This window comes from Corvus hawaiiensis, chromosome 12, assembly GCF_020740725.1.
Source record: "Corvus hawaiiensis isolate bCorHaw1 chromosome 12, bCorHaw1.pri.cur, whole genome shotgun sequence".
Taxonomy (NCBI): domain Eukaryota; kingdom Metazoa; phylum Chordata; class Aves; order Passeriformes; family Corvidae; genus Corvus; species Corvus hawaiiensis.
In genome coordinates this window covers 121505-141879 of record NC_063224.1, presented here as the reverse complement: position 1 = coordinate 141879, position 20375 = coordinate 121505, and the positions used below count along the sequence as shown (strand labels likewise).

At 53.4% G+C, this 20375-nt stretch overlaps 2 long non-coding RNA genes across 10 annotated transcripts; one reads left to right on the top strand and one right to left on the bottom strand.

The window, feature by feature from the left end:
* Positions 1–1264: 1264 nt before the first annotated feature.
* LOC125331955 lies at positions 1265–5453 on the top strand. 4 transcript variants are annotated; one of them, XR_007206280.1, is made up of 4 exons: positions 1265–1361; positions 1483–1991; positions 3389–3503; positions 5365–5453. It is a non-coding gene; the product is annotated as an uncharacterized LOC125331955 (long non-coding RNA). The 4 variants fall into 4 exon arrangements; XR_007206282.1 differs by lacking the exon at positions 3389–3503 and having other exon boundaries at positions 5365–5450; XR_007206281.1 differs by lacking the exon at positions 5365–5453 and having other exon boundaries at positions 3389–3851.
* LOC125331956 lies at positions 5324–19865 on the bottom strand. Of its 6 annotated transcripts, none has more exons than XR_007206289.1 (10): positions 19573–19860; positions 12707–12760; positions 12570–12613; positions 12449–12488; positions 12326–12366; positions 12178–12216; positions 10408–10701; positions 9554–9758; positions 8850–8942; positions 5324–5460 (listed from the first exon to the last, which is right to left on the bottom strand). It is a non-coding gene; the product is annotated as an uncharacterized LOC125331956 (long non-coding RNA). The 6 variants fall into 6 exon arrangements; XR_007206285.1 differs by lacking the exon at positions 5324–5460 and adding an exon at positions 11795–11964 and having other exon boundaries at positions 8585–8942; positions 19573–19865; XR_007206287.1 differs by lacking the exon at positions 5324–5460 and adding an exon at positions 11795–11959 and having other exon boundaries at positions 8585–8942; positions 19573–19865.
* Positions 19866–20375: the final 510 nt, after the last annotated feature.

Below are 20375 nucleotides of genomic sequence, written 5' to 3'. Positions count from 1 at the left end.
GAGAGAGGGTGGAGGAGTAGGGCAGGGTTGGGGTGTGTAGGGGGACAGGGAGGGGGGATGGGGGGGACCGGGCTGGGGGGGAGGGAGGGGAGGGCTAGGGGGGAGAGGGAGGGGGGGGGTAGGGGGGGGGGGAGGGTGTAGGGGGTGGCAGAGGGGGGAGAACGGAGAGGGTTAGAAGAAGAAAAACACAAATATAAAGGAAAAAAAATACAGAGACATAGAGATATGGAAATATAGAAATACAGCGCCCGGTCCGGCCACAACCGTTCCCACCGAGCGCCAAGGGAGCAAATGGCGGCGGGGCCGATTCCCGAGGCTTAAATCCCCTCGGCCCCGCCCCGCGCAGCCGCTCTGGGGCCCCGCGCACCTGTGCGGACCCCGCCCTTCACACCTGTGCCGGCCCCGCCCCGCTCCGCCCGCGCCCGTAAATGCCGGCGGATCCGCGCTCGCTCCGCTTTGTGCGGTGAACGCTCATCCTGCTCATCCCGGGCTGCGGCGGGACCGTCGTTCGGGGCGCTGTGCGGAGCCCGGCACCGGGGGCTGCTCCCGGCGCTGCGCCGAGCCCGAAGCGCTGAGGTGAGAACGGGACCCGGGCCCGGGGATTCGGGGCTGGGTCCTGTCGGTGTCTGCTGGGGGTCCTGGGCCGAGCCGCTTGTCTCTCGACGGGCGGGGTGCGGCTGCCGGGGTCGGAGAACTGAGGTGGGACGGGGGACGGCATTAGGGATCGAGATCACCGCGGCTGGGAAGAGCCGCTCCGGGATTGGCGCTGGGGCCGAGCCCGGCGCTGCCGCTCCGGCTGCGGCCAGCGCGGGGCTGGGCTCCCGCCGGAGCTCCGGCTACGCTCCCGCTGCGGCCGCGGGGAGCCGGGGCCGTGCCGGTGCCGGGCCCGCCGGGAGGGCGGCGCTTCCCCGCAGCAGGCGCTGGATCGCGCCTGGAAGCGGGCGGGCCGCGGGGACCGCCCGTGCTGCCCCCGGCACCCCCCGAGGCCGCCGCTCCCTCAGCGCCGCCCGCCCTGTGGGGCGCCCCCTGGCGCAACCGGAGCGCCGGCGCTCCCGGCCCGGCCCCGCCCGCAGCCCCCGCGGGGACGCGGAGCTCCCCCAGCCCCGGCACTGCCGAGGCCGCCGCACCCCCTGCGCACAGCAGCGCCCGCCTCCCCCTGTCCCGGGGCCGCTCCCCCAGGGGCCTCCCGCCCGCCGCGGCCCCGCCCAACGAGCGCGGCTGCAGCGGGACGAGCCGCTCCCTCGGGCCGGGCGCTGGGGCCGAGGCCGCTGCTGCCGCTCCTGCTCTGACTGCGCCCGCTGCGGGATCGGGGCCTCGCCGGGGCTCGCTGCTGCTTGAGCCGCTCATCCCACAACTGCCGCGTGAGACCTGATGCTCTCCTTCCTTCCCATCCCCCCCCCCCGCTTTCTCTGGGGCTTGTATGCTCCAATGCAAAAACTGGCTTTAAAAGTCCAGTGAGGAATGTTTCTTCTTTATTTCCAGAGCACAGGACATCCTGAGTGGGAATGGATACACAAGGACCACCAAGTCGAACCCTTATGTGAATGGCTCCTCTGGCGATTGAACCCACACCTGGGCACTCTCAGCACCCTGCTCCAGCCAAGCCAATCTCAGCTCCTGGCAATGTCCTGCCTGGGATAGGAACGCCAAGTGCCAGCAAGGCCATTCCTATGCAAATAGAGCTCCTTCTTTTATGCTAATGCTGCTTTCCACACCAGCCCCTGCAATGGCCCCAGGGCAGAGCTCCATGGCCAGCACCTGATCATGCAACAACACAGGTGAGCAGTTGTGTGACAGCACTGAACTCTTCCCATAACCCTGATTTCCTGCCCTTTCCAGGATTTACCCAACAGCTGTAAAGGTGCTCGTTCCATGGCCCTTTCCAGGGAGAAATGAGCAAGGCAAGTCCTGAGGGTTCACTTGGTCCACGGCCAAAGCTCTTCTGGAGAGGGTCAGGGCTGCTCCTGCCTGCAGAGGGGCCTTTCCCACAGGTGAGTGTTCACAGCCCAAAATCCCAGGGGCTGCTGAGGCCGGGCCAGCTTTTCCGGCCCAGAGCTGCACAGAGCTCTCAGAGACTCCTGCTCACTGCCAGGAGTGTTCCTTGGTGCTCCGTCCGTGTGTCCCAGCTGGCAGGGAACGAGGGGAGGGAGAAGGCTGGGAGCCCCAGGAAGGGAAGCAGCAGCTCTTGTGCTTTGGATTTGCAGAGAGGAGCTGTGCCTGCAGTGTCCTGCCTGTGGCACGCAGCGTGCCAAACACACATCCCGGGAACGGGCACTGGGCTGCCCGGGCAGAGCTGGGATGGACATGGATAAAGGGCTGCCCGCGGCCCCTCGGCCAGGGGCTGCTCTGAATAGGCACCCGGAGATGCTTCAGCCCTGACAGACCCCACTGACACCCCAAAAATGCCCCAAGGAACAGCTGGCACTGGGGAATGTCAGCACGGGCTCTTTGCAGAGGGGCTCAGACAGCAATTCCCGGTGCTGACCTCCCACACTCCTGCCAGGTATGTCCCAGCCACCCAAAATGCCTTCCCTTCCAGCCTGAGGTCATCATCCCTCAGCAGTGTTAGAGCCAAGGCAAGCTTCCCCCACAGCAATGAAATGCTAAGCAATGCCCTCAGAGATGCCTTCAAATGAAAGGCCAGAGTCAGAGAAATCTGTTTGGATTGAGTTGGGAGTTTTTGGGGAGCCAGCTGGAACTGCACAACTGATGGAAAGCTTTCCCAGGTGGCTCACACTGCTGGTGCCCTGAAGGCGGGGATGTGCATCCCTTCCTTTCCTGAGGGAAAAGAACTTGCAGAGGCCACTCCTGAGGCTCTGGAATGAAATCAGCTCCTGCAGGGAGAGAAGTCCTCCCATGGGCACAGGGGCTGCCTCAGCACAGGCTGGGAGCGCGTCCGGCCAGCGCCTTCTCCTGCTTTAAAATATCACCTGGAGCCCGAGCTCGGGGGGTGCAGGCAGCTGAATTCCAGGGAACTCTGTCAGGTGCCCCCAGGGACATGGGGGGGCTGGGGGATGAGGGTTACAAACAGCAAATTCTATGGAACATGAAGCTGTCCTTGTCCTGACCCTGCTGAGCTTCCCTGGAAGCTCTGCTGGTTCCTGACACACCTGGTGTTAAATAGGCAGCTCTGCATGGGAATATCCATGCTCCAGGAGGCGCTGGCAGGCTATTCCAGTGGCAATTCAGCAGGGAATTCAGGACTTTGGGTAGAATTCATCTGCGCACCACACAGGGAACAATCTTTGTGCTGCCCTGGCAGCCAAAGCCCCTGGGCTGAGAAATGTCAGCAGGCAAATGGATGGAATGATCTAAATGCCAGCATCCCCCAAAGGGACAATGCAATCACCTCCCTTTGCTCCCAAAGTGTCCACTGTGTTCCCCACAGGTGCCCTGGGGATGCCAGGGAGGTGCCTTTGCCCACAGTGCCTTTCTCCTGCCCCTCTCCAGCTCGAGGCCTCTTCTCCCTTCCCTGCCAGCTGCTGCCAAGGAAGGAGGACACAGTGAGTGCTGAGTTGACCTCCAAATAGTCCTTCCCTCACCTTGAGATGACCTGAGATTTTACCCCCAAAATGTCCCCATCTGTCTCCTGAGTTCCTCATTTTTTATAAGGAAGCATTCTTTCTCTGCTCTGGAGACTACCACAAGATTTGCCCCCAAAACTTTCCCCACCTGTCCACTACCTCTTTCCTCATTTCCACCTCAATCTTTTCATTCTTTGCCCTACAGATGCTTTCAATTTTTACCCCTCCGAACTTCCCTACCTGTCCATAAGTGATTACCTCAGTTTACCCCATCAAGTGCATTCTCTCTGCTACAGATCACCTCAGATTTTACCCCCAAAATTTTCCGTACGTCTCCACCACTGAGTACTTTATTTTTACCTCCAAATACTCATTTTCTACCATGGAGATTCCCTCAAGTTTTACCCCCCAGATTTACCCACCTGTCCACAGCAATTCCCTCAGTTTACCTCAGGATGCTCCTGCTCTCTCCTAGAGATGACCTCACATTTTACCCCCTCAGTTTTCCCTACCTGCCCAGTTCTGATCACCTCCTTTTTACCTCAAAACATGAGTTCTTTCTTCTACAGATGAACTCGGATTTTATTACCAAAATGTCTACTTTGTCCCCTGTACACTGACTAGATTTTAAAACCAAAACCAGGCAGGTTATGTCTGTCTTACCCCCAAAATGTTCATTCTGTCCCCTACAAATTAGCTGAGATTTTTTCTCAAAACCACTTATGGTTCCTACATAATTACCTCAGGGTTTGCCCCCCACATTCTACCTCATCTTGACTACTGATCACCTCATTGCTTCCTCAATACGTTCATTCTTTGCCCTACAGATCTTCCCAAGTTTTACACCCCAAATTTCCTTGCCTAGCCCCAGTGATTGCCTCAGTTTATGTCAGTGGTCACACTCTCCCTAGAGATTACCTCAAATTTAACCTCCAAAATTTTCCTTAACTGTCCACAATTTATTACCTCATTTTTACCAAAAAAGATTCATTCTCAACCTTTAGATTATTTCAAGTTTGACCCCCCAAAATTCCCCTACCTGTCCACTACTGATTCCCTCATTCTTCCTTCTTTATTTATTTCCTTTCTACCATGTAGCTTCTATCAAGATTTACCCCCAAAGTTTTCCATCTGTCTACTACTGCTTACCTCATTTTTACCTCAAAATGTTCTTTTTACAGCTTATTTAATATTATTTTTACACAAGTTTCCCTATCTGCCCACAACTGATTCCCTCATGTTACCTCAGTGTGTTCATGCTCTCCCCTAGAGATTAGCTCAGATTTAGCCCCCAAATTTTCCCCACATGCTCAGTACTCATCACCTCCTTTTTCCCTCCAAGTGTTCATTCTCTGCTCTTGAGACTTTGTCAAGTTTGGCCTCCCAAAATTTTCCTTCTTTGTTTACTACTGAGTACCTCATTTTTGCTCCAAAATATTCATTCTGTCCCCTACAGATTACATCAAGTTTTACCCCCCAGTTGTTCCTTCCTGTACAATATTAACTCTTTTCTGCCCCAAAAATGTGCATTCTCTCCCCTAAACATCACCTCAGCTTCTCCCTCAAAAATGCCACCTTGCTCCGCTCGACATCCCCTCCCATTTTCCTACACAAACAATTCTTGTGTCCCCTCTCAGTCACCCCAGGTTTTCAGCTAAAAATGTCTCCTCTGTCCCCTCGAAGTTATCCCAGGTTTTCCCAGTGAGGAGCTGCAAGGAATTCAGGCAGGGCCAATGACACCAGGGAACAGCTGTAAATTCAGAGGCAGAGAGAGAAGATCTACCAGGAAAGGGGAAAGGTTCAGAAAACATTTCTGCAATTAATTAATAATTATTTCCAGTTCCCCACTGAGAAGAACACAACCTCACAGCTGTTAAGGCCTGACAGTTCCCTGCAGGGAGAGCTCAGCACATGTGCCCAGAGGCAATCCCAGCATCTGAAAGAAAGAAAGAAGCAGCAAAAGGTGATTGCTTCTCTTTCAAAGTTATTTCAAGTGCTCACACCCAAACCCACCTTTGCTCTTGATTCTGGCCGGGTACATAGTGAGCAGTGGGCACAGGTCATGTCATCCATGCTGGTGTGAGTGATCCTTTCTGGGGGAAAGCAGCTGATCTCCAAAGTTCCCTTCCTGCCCCGTGCCTGATCTGCACAGGTGAAAACCTCTTCCAGGAAGGGATTGTGCTCCCTCTAATCTCATTTGCCCAGTCTGTGCCATGGGGATATTGCCAGCCTGGGGCAGCAGAGGCACACGCAGCTCTCAGCACTCTCTGCTCCAAGCACAGCTCTGGGCTCCTTTGCAGACTGCCTCTGCCGTGGGGTTTTCTCCAGGAGAAGCCAAGGAATTGCTCATGGAAGGCTGCAGATTAAGTTATCCCAAAGGGAAGCAAAGAGTAAGTACTCCAGGAAGAGCCCTTGGCATCTGCTGGGCTGAGGTGGGAAGGGGACATTCATTCCCTGCAGGGCCAATACACAACAACCTCCAACCCAAAGCACAGACTGGCAGGTGGGGTCTGACAGCACCACTCTGACAAACCTCCTTGTCATTCTTCCCTGCAGTGACTTTTGCAAGTAAACTCTGAAGCTGACAAGCCCAGAAGCTCCATCCATCCACTCTGGAAGGAAAGAATACTCCCAGGGATGAGGCACATTCCCAGCAAACTCTCCCAACACAGCCTGGAGGCAGCGCTGGAGCTCGGCTGTGGGGCTGGGAAGGGCTGCCAGGAGCACGCAGCCCCCAGGTGGGGTGGCAGCGGCAGCAGCAAATTCCCACAGGCTGATGGCACAACAGAGAGACAAAGGCCAGCAGTGCCCACGGGAGGTGCAGGGTTAATTCTGCTCCCTGCCCTGCCCCATCCCCGCAGGAAATCTCCAAGGGGAGAGAAACTCTCAGGGTGCCCAAAATGCAGCATCTGTCACCCTGATCCCACTTCAACTCAGCGTGGGGGGCCAAACTCCCCCCACAGGTAAACACTGAGCTGACCTGGTCAGTCTCAAACACAGCCCCAGTTCTCACCTCCAGCCTGCTCCTGGGGCTGCTGCCACATTCCTGACAAGGAGCCCCTGTGGACAGGGCTCTCTCTGTGTCTCAGGTGCTGGGCACTGCAGGGACCGGGGCAGCCCCCTCTGGGGACAATTGGGGATTCATCCCACACTACAGGCAGGACCAGGGGCCCTCCAGTACAGGCTGGTGGGGCCAGAGCCCATTGGGTTTGGCTGCTCAACCACCAAAGCTTTTGGCAAAGATGGGATGAGTTAAGTGGGTTTTCCTGTCCTGAGAGAGAAGAAATTGTTGAAATTAAGCATGGAAATTAAGTCCACTGTGGAAGTCAAAGGCTCCTGGCTTTCCCACTCCTGTTCTGATTGCTCACTAGAGGGTTTTATCCATAAAAAAATGAGAGGTGGCACCAAATAAAAGAGCTCTTTTTCAACATTTTTCCCCTACTTACTTTCATACATAAAAAGGATGTCCATTTTTTCTTAGTGCATTCTTTGCCTAATTTTAACAGAACCGTTTTCCTTCCAGGCCCCACTTGTGGATTCTTCAGTCATTTGCCATCGGGCTTTGGACAAAGGAAGAGAAGGATCTGCTCCACATGGGTGTCATCCTACGGGGAACACCCCCTGTACCAGCCCCAGCCTGTGCCAAGCACGCTGCCTCACTCTCCCCATTCTGGATGCTGGCTCCAATCCAGTCTGAGTTTTCCCCTGTTTTCCATGTCTAAGGACAGGAACTTGTCCTGGTCAGGGTGTAAGGCCTTAAACTGCACCTTGATCTGGGGGGCTGGGACTGGGATTCCAGCAGGGAATTCATTGTTTTACAAATAAAAGTTATTCCAGGGAGCTGCTGCTTCACCACACAGTGTCAGCAAAAGAGAGAAAACACCAAAGGTGTATCCAAGAACAAGGATGAAATGATTCCTCCTGCTTTTAGTGGGATCAGGGCTTATGCTGCCCTCGAATGACAAAGAACTTCTCCCTCAGCCCCCCAGAGAGCCCTCAAAAAGCCAAAGTGCAGCAGGGAAGGAAGGAAAGGCACCTGCTGGGGACAGCACAGGTCCAGCTGCTCATGGGGACTGGGAATGAGTCTGGAGCCAAAAGCCCCTTCCCAGGCTGGAGGGGCTTGCCTAAAGCACCACCTCTGGGAAGCAAAGGGCTATGGAAGAAATGGAGTGGCAATTTACAATAATAATCATAATGGATCGGGAAAGAGCAACAACAGAAGCAACAATCATTCCAAGGGAGCAGGAGGGATGCTGAGCTTTAAACAAGGTTTGAGTGAGGCAGCAGCTCCTGGGAGTTCTAACCCACGGCTCCAGGTCTGCGCTTCCAGGAGCACTGCAAGCTCCTACTGCCCAGTCCCTGGCTTTGCCTCCTGCCAGTACTCGGCACCTCGGGCACGGTTGGGTGCGAGTGCTCCAGTGCTGCTGCCCAAGGGAGCAGGAAAATGGCCACTAAACCCCTTCCCACTGGGCTGGCTCCGAGCTCTGGCTAGGGAAAACATTTGGCACCCCAGGCATTTCAATGAAATCAGTTTCCATCACTTTGAAGATGCACTGAATAAACCCAGGGCACATAAGTAAACCTCTCCCCATAAGGACAGCCCCAGGGAATACACAATTATTCCTATGCCTGGCCAAACAAACCAGCAGCCAGGTTTTGGGGAGAGACTCCAGACTCTTATCTCCTTCCCTGGCTGTAAACCACTTGCAGAGGCTTTGGAGTTCATACAAGCTTGTCAGGATTTGGATACTTCATTTAAATTCCATTCAGATACTGGAATGGAAGTGTCCTAAAGGCACCTCCACTCAGACTTTAAGCCCTCTACCACCAAAGAATTTAGATGCTCTTTTCTTAGGAATACCCCACCTCTGCTTCTTCAGGTGTCTCCATGTGGGACATCAATTAAATGTGGACAAATTTTAGAACGTAGCTTCCAAGTCAAGTTACCTGCTAGGAAATTACTCCAGCTCTCTGGCACCTTGGGCTGTTTTAAACACAGCCTGGCCCTTCATGGCTGAGGCTCTGAGCTACACAACTTGTGAGCTGGCAAGTAACAGCAGCTGAGGTCTCATCCCAGCTGTACACAAAAACAGGGAGGGGGGGCTGCACTTGGATACATGCAGGCAGGGTTGGGCCCCTTCTGAAAGCTTCAATCCCTGTTTTTCAGAGACTCAATCAGGGATAATGACATTTTCGCAAAGCTCTCTTAAGGCACGTGAAAACCCGAGCAAGAAAATGGAATCAAACCCTTTGTTCCACTGGCCTCACGCCCCAAATTCCAACGGGACAGACAAGTCCCTCTCCTCGCAAGGCAACGTCTCCTACCTGGATCTGTGCCTTCCCCAGCCTTTGGTGGCCACTGTCTCCATCCTCACACACTTCCTCATCTTCCTCCTCAGCAGGCCTGGCTTCCTCATCCTGCAGAGCAAGCACAGGGAGAGTCACCAGCCTGCTCATCCCAAACCTGGGCAGCAGGGATGGACTGCTGGGACCCCCTGGACAGTCACCCCTCTGCTGGGCACCATCCCTGCTCTGCAGTCCATTCCTGTTCCTGGCCTGGCATCTCCTTTGAATGGGATGTTAAACCACAACCACTTGCTCTGCTGGGTTTTGGGACATCAGAGACTCCCCCAAGGCAGTGGACAAAGCTCCTGTTCCCACAGCCTCTGCCTCCCAAAGCCCTGCTAGGGCCAGGCAGAGCAAGGGAAACCCCTCAGTTCCTGCTGGAAATTTCCTCTTGTGCCCGTAAACCCAGGGAAATCATGGCTGCCCCATCCCTGGAAGTGTTCAAGGCCAGGCTGGCCGCAGCTTGGAGCACCCTGTGGATGGAATGAGGTGATCCTTAAGATCCCTTCCCACCCAAACTATTCTGCCATTCCAGGATGATTCTGTGATCTCTCCCTGCATTTATTTTGCATCGTTTCCTCTCTAATCTGAATTCCCAAATTGAAATGATTTTTTAAAGAAATCATTTAAAATTATCCCAGGAATAAAAAGGGGTGCATCAAACATACAAGAATCATTCCTACCTCCATCAAATCATTGTTAATTGGAAGCCTATTTCCTCATCTCTGTCCTTAGTTTTCCTTTCCTAGGAAACCTTATGATCCCACAGTTTCTCCAAGAGATTTACTGGGATTGCAGAAAGGTTTGCTTTGTCAGGGAGGCAGGGGGGTTTACAACACTTGTTCCTCTGCATCTTTATCCTTTCACCAGCTTTCCCCTGGAACGGTGCTGCAAGAGAAGTTCAGAATTACTAGAAATGGATCAGGTTCACCTTTTTTCCTCATTCTTTTCCAACTACTTCAAAATTCTTGGAATTATCCTCAAATGAGGCCTAGCAAGCTACTGTGAAAACATCAATCAGAGGAACATCTTGAAAAGAGAAAACCACATCCAGCAGCAGCCAAAACAATGCCACTGCTATTCTTACCTGGTCTCCAGGTGCTCCAGCCAGAGCTCCCAACACCCATTGCCATTCCATGAGGGTGAGGAGGCAGTTTTGGACGTGTTCTTTGCCACGGGATGGGATAACAGAGCCCAGAGGGTCTTTGTGTCCCTTCCAAGCCACCCCATGATTCCATGATACCATCAGCACCTATACCAATTCCATTCTGGAAAGCCCAATTCCATTCCTCCCATCAACTCAGATTTTCTCCCTTCCTCTCTCTGCTCCACATCAGGCATGTGTTGCCACGTGCCACAGCCATGGGATGCCTCAGCATTGCCTGGGAATGCCACTCAAGGCTGCCCTTGTGGCCTCAGCGCTCCAAAATGCCCAGCTGGCTCCCGTTCCAGTCGGGAATGTCCCAAACAGCAGCGTCGGGTGTGCCCTCTGCCATCCCACCATTGGGGCAGCTCCCATAGAATGTGACCGACTTACTGGGTTTGGAATTCCTGGCTTAAAAGTCAGGTGGTGAAATATCCTCTCCTGGGAATATCCAGAAGACCAGAAGGCTCCCTGGAAGCCACAGGTCAGGGACAGAGCCAGATGAATGATCCTGAACTGGTTTTCAGGGGATGCATCCCCAGCCTGTGGCTGCAAAAACTCCAGAGCTGTTCCTTCCCCTTGGGACAGCCAGGGAAAACATCCCCAGCATGGATTTCTGACAGGAAAAACCTCACTGCTCCAGGCTACTTGGCTCCTCCCAAATCCAGGCCAGCACTCCAACAGGCTCTAAGGACAAAACAACAGCAAAGACCATCTCAGGGCACATGCCACGAGCTGGGCGTCCCATTCCTCACTGGAACTGGGCTGTTCCCACATCCCTGTGACAGTCGGGAGCATCCCCCGTTCCTCGCTCTTCCATTCAGGAGAAAGAGACAACAGAGCTGTCAAACAGCCAGTGTGTAACCCCAACAATCCAGGGAAAACCACCTTGCTCTGGGGAGAAACATCATGCCCAGTTATGGAAAAAGCCAAAGAGCAGTACTGGAAACACTCCCAGGCATGGAGGCTCCCAGCTCCAGAAATGCAGCTCACAGGCTTCTTCCCATGGGAACCCCAATCTTGCCCGGGACTGGGCTCAGGGAGAAAGTCCTGCCCATTCCACCACTCTGGCACAGACACCCCAGGAAGGTGTCCCTGACCATGGCAAGGGGCTGAACAGGATGGTCTGTAAGGTTCTTGCCAGCACAGACCATTCCAGGAGTTTAAGGTGGATTTGAGCAGCTCCTGGGGACATGAACACCACCCACACTTCCCACCTGGCTCAGCCCAGAGTCCATCCAGCACTCACAGAGAGCTGCTGGGAGCTGAAATTCTCCCTGCTCCCCCTGCCTGGGAAACCCTGCCTCCAGCTCCTGGGAAAGAGGAGCTGCATCCTGCTGGGTGCCCCTGGCTCTGGGCAGCTGCCGCCTTCAGGCAGGGGGATGGCTCGGGCAGCTCCGGTGACTGTTCCACCTCGATGATTTTGTGTTTTCCTGCATTTCCCTGGGCTGGAGGGGAGCAGGGGGTGCGGTGGGAGTGCGGGAAGGCAGCGGCGGGGAGGGCAAGGAGTGCGGCCGGGCACCGCACGGCGCAGGGGGGCTTCTGCTGGCAGTGGAGGGGCGCGACCCATACGGAGGCGTCCCCGCTGCTGCCGGCCACTGCCCACGGGGCTCCTGCCCGCCCCCGGCACCACTGACCCCACACCCCGTGTCCCCACACTGGGAACCATCATGGAAAATCATGCTGGAACCTCTAATCCTGAGCCCGAGCCTTGACCTTTTACTCCCTGACCTTTAACCCCTTGACCCATTCCTTGACAACCCGACCTTTGATCCCTTACCTTTGACCATCCAGCAAGTGGCCAAGATGCCTGCGGGCGGCTACGCCAGCGAGTAGGTAAAATGGAGACTGTGGCGATCGTGCCAGACCCAAAGGCGAGCTCCTCGGGCAAAAAGATCCACGATGATGTCGAGACTCAAAGGCCGATGACAGAGATGGGTGGGAACTGCCCTGCCCAGCAAAGACGCAGGTGATGCTGAGGAGAAACCCTCTCCCTTTACTTCCAAGGGACCCTCCCACAACAGCCCTCTTCTCTAAGCTAACTTCCAATTGCCTCCTGGAACTCCAAAGGCCTTTCCCTTCTCCCAACCACTGCTCCCAACACTTAGCTTTCTGAAGACAAATGGACAAAATCCATCCTTGACAGAAAAAATGCATCAGCACCTCAGATGTCAACACGTTCCCCACGGTCCGCTTTGGCAGCTGCGAAAGATGAAGAACAACGAGAAAATTCAGCCTCTGACAACACACGCCAAAAGAGACCCCTTCCGCAAGGCCCCCTCCCTCGAAACTGCCGAGGCTCATCGCTTACCTGCTCTCTCCAAGCTTCAGCTCCACACCTGCTCACGGTACCTAAGACAATAAAACAGAAAACGTCACTGTTGCCCTCAAGAAGAGCATCCCCGGGCTACTCCACACCACTGCCCCAGCTCACCTCAGATCTTGATCTGACTCTGGAGGTGGCCAGGACAAACCTGCACAATGAAAAGGGACACGCTCAGCACGCTGCCATAGACCGCTGGCCTATCAGCCACCCCACCTAAATGCCAACTCACCTGCTCGCCTCTGTCCCTTGGCACGCCCAGGGAGGCAGCAGCACCTGCAGAGAAGCAAAGCAAAACCACACGAAACATGCTGAGAGACTGTGAAACCACAGCCTCCCTGCTCCGACTGAAGTACACCACACCTATACCTTAGGCTTGCACCCTCCAGCATCCAGGGCCAGGACATCCTGCAAGTGGACCACCTAAAACACACAAACAACAACGGATGCTTAGAGCTGCACCAAAAATTGAGACCGAGGCCGTAACAACTCATTCTGTCCACCGGTCACAGCTCACCTTGCTCCATCGCCCTTGACTGCCAATATCTGACATTACTTCCTAAAAAAAAAAAAAAAAAAAGACATGGAACAATGCTGTAACACAGTAGCATGACATAGCCCAGCAGGACTGCAGAGAGGGGCAGAGAGGGAAAGCTGGCCAGGATCTCATTCCCAGCCCTGAGCAGGGGCTTTATTGGCCTGACTGTCCTGTACTACCCGAGCTCTGGGGACAATGAACCAGGCTCAGTCCCTGCCTCACCACGGCCACCCTGAAATTCTGGCACTGCAAGAGTCAGGGGAGATTTCAGCAGTGATTTCAGCAAGGTCAGAGCTGCTCCCAGCAAAAGCTGTTCTTAGACTACTCCTGGCAGAAGAACCCAGAGTACCTGCCACTGCAGGATGCTTGTGACTTCCAGGTGGAGGAGAAGGGTGGAAACAATCCAAGATGAAGACAGAATGATGAACACAGCAAAGAGGATTTCTGTATGCTCTGCACTGTTTTGTCACGTTCAGCCCTTCCTGGGCTGTTCTCTGCTTGTTGTTCTCAAGATCAACATCTCCGACCAAGGGGGGGTGATGTGAATTCCAAGGAAGTACAATTCAATTCTCCCCTAGATCTTTCCCTAAAGTACAAGATACTGATTCACCTCCCTTCCCATCAGAGTCAATCAAAGACTATCCAAAAACGTAAATTATGATAATGTGGAATCTGGTCTCCATTAGAAAAATTAATGTAGTATTTTTTATCAGAGCTTTGGTTAAATGTAACAACTCAGGAAGTTCCTGTGCTCAGGTTATTGGAGAGTGCGAGGTTTTCTCACCACATCAGCCCTGTCAGCTGACAAATGTGGGTGTGCACTAAGGCACAAAGCACCGACGTTTGCACACTACAGCTGGAATCTGCTATCTCCGTGTGCAGACACAACCACTGCTCATTACAGATAAACCCACAAGGGCTGCTCCAACACTGACTTACCTGGGGAAAAACCAGCACTAAGAGGAGGAAAATAAAAAGCATGGGAGTAGTAGTTTCACCCTGACCAGCTCCATGAGATGGGCAGGAATCAGAGGATCCCGAGTAACTCTGAACTTGCTTTTCCTGATCACCTTTCACAGAATCCATAGCAGCAACCCATGGACATCCCGTGTGTAGGTTTATTCCAAAACCCACTCCCAGAAACATGAGGATATTGCACCTAAAGCTGCCTCTGCCAGAGGGAAGCAAGAGCTGGGGCTGGGAGAGGAAACAGGCAGGAACTTGCTCTCAGGAGAGGCAGCACTTGGGCTGCTGGCACTGCCAGCAGGAGGACGCAGGTGGGAGCAGGTAAAATTCCAATACAAAATGCAACTGGGGAACGTGACGGTGCAGAGGCTGTAGGTTGGCAGTCTAAGACTTTGGGGTTTATCACAGCTCTGTGAAAGCACCGAATTTCGCCAGCAGGTACCATTCATCCTCCTCAGGACAAGCTTCCAAGAGTTCATCTCTCAATCTGTGCCCTAGTGTGGGCCAAGTGCTGGTGGAGCCTGGGCTGGCACCCCGAGCTCTCACCCCCAGCTGGCACCCCCAGGGCTTTCCAACGTGCCACTGCCACCCAAGCCACAATGGTGGGCCCAGCCACAGCTGGGGCCTGAGGAAAGGAAGGAATGAGGAGGGACTTAGGACACAATCCTGCCCTTCAGACAGGCAGATTTACCTGTGCTCCAGTCTCAAGGGGGCTCTCAGTGGATAACTCAAGCATCCCGCGTGGGACACTGGGGCCAAGGAGCAGCTGGAGGCAGCTCTGTCACCTGGGCTACCTGTGTGTAGCCATATTTAGCAATAACTGAATTGATTGAAATAAAGGGTAAAAGCTTGACTCAGCCTGTAACTTTCACCTTTCTTTCAAGTGCAAAAAGAAGCAGAAAAATCCATTCATATTGATGCTTTCCAGCTATGTGTCTTTCAGATTCCCAGGTGTTCATCCCCTCACAGAGTTTTAGTGGTGACACAGAAGAAAGTTCTTTGTGTGCTGCCAGAAAAACGAGATTTCTCCCATTTTTTATTTTCACACCTAAAGTATGAAAACATTATCATCACACAGAAGAGTTCTGCACACTCTCCTCTGGGCAAGGGGAAGATCCCCTGATAGGCAGATTCCAATCCCTCCTGTCCATATTTACATCCCTAAGGCCTCAGACCCTCTGTAGGTAACCATGGGGTTCCCAGGTGAGAGGAGTCACTATGAGAACAGAATTAAACCCCAAAGCACCTCAGAGGAGACAGCGCCTGACTCTGGGAGTGCCTCCCTCTCGCGTGGAAGGTGTGGGTTACTCAGGAGTTACTCCAGGAGTTCCTACTCTGCCCAGGCCAGGCCTGCTCCGGACACTCCCCGTGCCCTCAGAGCCACAAACCCAGCTCAGGGCTGGGCTCAGAGCTCCAACACCACCAGGAATGAGCACTCCCTGAGCCCCCTGCCCTCCCAGCCCTGCTCTAGGCTGGGCAGGCACTGAGGGGCTCACTGACACCTCCAGTGTGGCTCTTTAAAGGTGGTGGCACAGGTGCTCCACAGCAGACCTGTGCGAGACCCAACTTCTCCACAGGCAAGGAAGAATCTCCCAAAGCAGATGACACAAAAAGCTCTGGTGTGGCCCAGGGACTGCTCAAGGTCACAACCAAAATTAGTTCTGAGCTCAGGGTGGTGTCACTTCAGTTCCCTGCCACTGCTGCCACTTCCTGCCACCTTCAGCTTTTGTTCCAGGCACCAAAATATGAATTTTTCAAGGCCAGACCATCTAAACTATCTGAAATTGCAGCCTGGCTGATCTCGGGAGCTCCCAGACTCACTCATGAGGATGAAGTGACAGACCAGCAGTGAGCACTTCTCCCTCTTCCAGCCAAGCTGGGAATTGCTCCTCCCTCGGCTTCAGCAACCACTTTTCGTGCCAGTTCCTGAAGAGAATCTTGTGCTGAACATCCATCACTTTTTCAATGCAGAGCATTTGGCTTCATCCTCAAGCCCTAGAAATACTCAGCTAAACCAGCACTAAAACCTGATTAAACTCGCATCCTGCACAGCACAATGAACTTGGACTTGGGCAGGAATCAGAATATCTGGGAATGAAGAGAACCCAAGAGCTAGGAGAGGTTTGCTTTGCCTTTGTCCTGCCTTGGGCTCCTGGCTCTGCCACAGCAGTTACAATAAGCAGAGCAGTGACCTCCCCTCCCCTCCCCTCCCCATCAACACAAACCCCCAAAAGCAGAGTTTGTCTCTCTCAGACCCACCTTGAGCTGTGTCCGCAGGAACAACGAGGGTGTTGAAAGCAGCAACCCCACAGCTCGGCGTCTGCAGGGCTGCACCCTCTCCATCCTACAGCCTCTCCAACTCCCCACAGCTTGGAGTGATCTGTTCTCCCAGTTTAGAGAAGGTGACACCAACCTCACTTTGGTTTTGGTACAAACTCTGAGGCAGACACTGAAGGCAAAGGAAGACGAGGCCTTGGTGGGAAGAGACCTTAAAGCCCATCCAGTGCCACCCCTGCCAAGGGCAGGGACACCTTCCACTGTCCCAGGCTGCTCCAAGCCCCAGTGTCCAGCCTGGCCTTGGACACTGCCAGGGATCCAGGGGCAGCCACAGCTGCTCTGGGCACCCTGTGCCAGGGCCTGCCCACCCTCACAGGGAAGGATTTCTTCCGTGTATCTACTCTGAACTGAAGTTTAAGTATCTAAGCTCAAGTTTAGTTATTGCTGAGCCTCTGCTGAAGATAACTGAGACACCATAGTAGGAGAGAAAGGAAATAGGCCTGTAAAACAAACCACAGGAGAGTAACAAACCGAAATGATGTGGCCAAGAACAATTATTGCCACAGAAAAGAAACCTCAGTCACCAAAACCTCCAGTCTATTCCTACATCCTCACCCAGGGGGACTCCAAACACGACACTGCAACTCATGCTCCTCCCAGCTCCACACACACATTGCTGGGGCCTCTTGGAAGCTGCTCGAGCTCTCTCCACGTGCCAAATCTGCCCATGGCAGAGGTGCTGCTTTCCTGGCTCAGCTCCCAAGACTCAACTCTCAGTATTTCCACCCTCAACAGTGTAAATTTCTGGTGATCTGGAGCAAAGATTTCTGGCTTGCTGTGTGGCTTCTCACACAGAATCTGACTCCAGGGGCTCAGTCTCACTCTCTCCGTGTTTGACACAAGTCATAAAGCAAGAACTGCAAAGACATTTCGAGGCACTATCAGGGGCCTGAGACAGCTTTTGAGATCAAAGTTGAAATCCACTGTTTTCTTTCATTGCTGTTAAACTGTACTGGAGTCCTGGGGGCACTTTTGGGCGCCACAATATACAAAAGATAAAAAGCTGACAGCATCCAAAGAAGGGACATGGGGATGGGGAGGGATGTGGAAGGACCATGAAAGAGCTGCTGAGGGCACTGGGTTTGTTCTGGTAGAGAAGTGTGAGGTCAGAACACATCGGGGCCTCCAGCTCTGATCTCCACTCCCTGGGACACGGACAGGACCCAGGGAGCAGCTGGAGCTGGGCCAGGGCAGGCTCAGGCTGAGATCAGGGAAAGGCTCTTCCCCCAGAGGCTGCTGGGCACTGCCCAGGCTCCCCAGGGAATGGGCACGGCCCCGAGGCTGCCAGAGCTCCAGGAGCGTTTGGACAGCACTGCCAGGGATGCCCAGGCTGGGGTTGTTGGGGGGTCTGGGCAGGGACAGGGGTGGGACTGGGTGATCCCTGTGGGTCCCTTCCAGCTCAGGATATTCCAGGATTGTCTCACTCCCCAACAGGGGAGAGTCTGCTCTCACACAGAGCTGCAAACACACTGTGCAGGAGGCAGCAAATGAGAAAAATTGACATTGATACATTAATAAAGCCAAGATATTAAGCAAGCCAAAAGATAAATTTTCCCTTTTGTTCCTGACCAACAAGACCTGTCCCAGTCCCAGTCCAGCCACTAAACAACTCCAGTGTGATACCGAGACTGTCTCACACCTCGAGGCCGACACACAACAGCAGCACAGCACCGGGAGTTTAATCACGTTTCCCTCATTAAAGGGGACAATTAAATGACCGCTCAGGTGCACAATCACTCCTGCAGAGCGCTTCACTAGACCCCGTTTTGCAAGAACTCCCCCAGGCTGCAAAGCCCCATTCTCCAGGGACCTGAGAGAAGAATTCGGTAGTTTTAAAGGAATGTCAGGAACTAGGAATACACCTGAGTGTAGGAACCGAGAGTGCCGAGAATATTTCTCGGTTTCCATCTCGCCCGATCCATCTGTTACGGCGCAAGGCAGAGGCAGGTCCCTACCTCCCGAGCCTGGGGTCCTCCCATCAGATGAGCCATGCGCGCGGCCAGGGGCGGTCCCGGAGCTTCCATCTGGCCCTCCTGCTATCCCCATGCGGCCCGGATTCGCGGCTGCTTCCGCGTTTGAACGGCGGCGCCTGCTGCTGACGTCATCACTCCCGCCCCCGCTTCCATCCCGGCCTTACTTCCGCGTTCGGGAGCCCTCGCTTCCACGCCTGCGCGGCGCGGCATCGGCCACCCCTCCTCAGACCCCGCGGCTACCTAACCCTTTCTATTTCCATTCCCATTTCCATTTCCTCCTCAGTGCAGGTGTCCCCTGCAGCCCACGAGCACAGGGCCGGTGACAACTGCCTGTCCTTGTCCTGTCCCCCTGTGCCCCCTCGTTGGACAAGGCTAGAATGGCAACACACATTCCCGAAGTCTGGCCTGCTTCCTTAAATCCATGGACCAGCTAGTGCTATCTCTGAACAGCTGAAATGAGCTTTCAGTGCTAGAAATGAGCAGGAGTGACAAACAAAGGGATTTGAATCTGGAAATAGGTGAGTTCCACCCGCCCACCGCTGCTGATGCAGAGGCTGGGGCTCGGGGCAGATGGGCAGCCCTTCCCTGGGGCACAGATCCTGCACTGGAATGTTGTGGTGGTGTTGCCAAACCGGGCCTCAAACCAGGAGAAGATAAGCCCTGACCATTTGCTCCCGACCCAGGCACACCCACAGCCCTTCCCAGGGTGTTGGTCACTTGTCCCCATCTTCATGTTTTCACTGCAAAAAGTCAGCTGAAATGATTCCCAAACAGCTGAAACCCCAAAGCACACTGGGAAAGGCAGGTTTAACACAAATTAAATAGCCACAAGAAAAAAACCCCTCTAATTTAGCACAGGGTGTTTCTCTTTACTTCCCGTTTTCCTTCATAAAGTTATGTGCATTTGTATATAGCAATCTGTAAATAGGGGTGAGGAAAATGCCTCTCTCTAGAAGCAGAATTAAGTGATTATGCTTCCAAAATTTACTCACCATTTCAAAACTCAAGCAAGCAGCGTAGTTCCTGTCCACAGCAAGTTTGGCACATTGCATTTCTATCTCTGTTTGACTGACAGACCAATCTGATTGCAAAGCAGTGAAGCACACCGAGCTCCAGAGCTGCCCACAGCCCAGGGACAGCTGGGTTTTCTCTCTCAGCACATGCTGAGTCTTTGTCCAAATTTGTGCCTGTCATTGCACATTTAATGGAAAAAGCTTTAAAACAGCATCTGGGGAACTCATGTCTAAAACTGAGAACACCAGTGCACCTTAGTTTTGGCTTCATTCTTAAGTGTCTCCAATAGATAATCTGTTTTCTTCGTTTGAAACAGGACACTGCTCTCACCAGCAGAATTAGGGTGCAGGCAGGGGAGGATCCTGGGTTTAGTCACAGCCCTGCTAGGATCTGAGAAGGGCACTCACCTTGTCAGGGAGGGATGAAGAGGACAATCCTCCTGAGAAGCCCTGGCTCCGGATTAGGGTGGAGATGGGAGGCAGGATGGCAAGCACGGGAGGTGAAAAAGTTTCTAAAATGAAAATAAAAACGAATGTTGAGCTAGGAAACACACCATCCTCTAGTCCTGGGGGGTACAGGAAAGCAAATCACAGGGAATTACAGTTATCTGGGATTTTAACAGGAGTGTACATGACAGCTCTGTAAAGCTGGGAGCCACAGGAGCACTTCCTAAAACAAATATCTCAGTAGACCTTATTGCAGAGGTCACTTTTACAAATTTCCATGCGACTGAGCTGTGCATCTGTTCTGTTTGTACTGCCTGCAGACACTGCTATAAAGTACTGTACATTGATGTAACTGAGCGAAGGAGACAATGATATAACCATGCACTGTACAAGATTTATTAAAATAGTTAAGTTATACTTATAACTCCATCTCCGTCTCTTTCACTGGGTTTTCATAATGGTTTGTCACTGAGAGTCTCAGAAACTCAGCAGAATGTCTGAAACCACACATTTCCTTTTGGTTTTGGGGACTGACATTCAACAGGAAGGATGTTACGGCCTGGATAGCTGTGTCTTAAGAATAGGGGCAAAGCATGAGAAGGCTGTACAAAAGCACATTCTTGCCTCTCTGGAAGGGGAACGACTGTGGCAGCTGTCCCAAGTGGAACCATACAGAAAGAGGGAACAGCATAACCCCATGACTAGGAGCCTGTTACACGGATTCTCCAACATTTCCAGCCAAGAGCCATCCTGTTTCCAGAAGC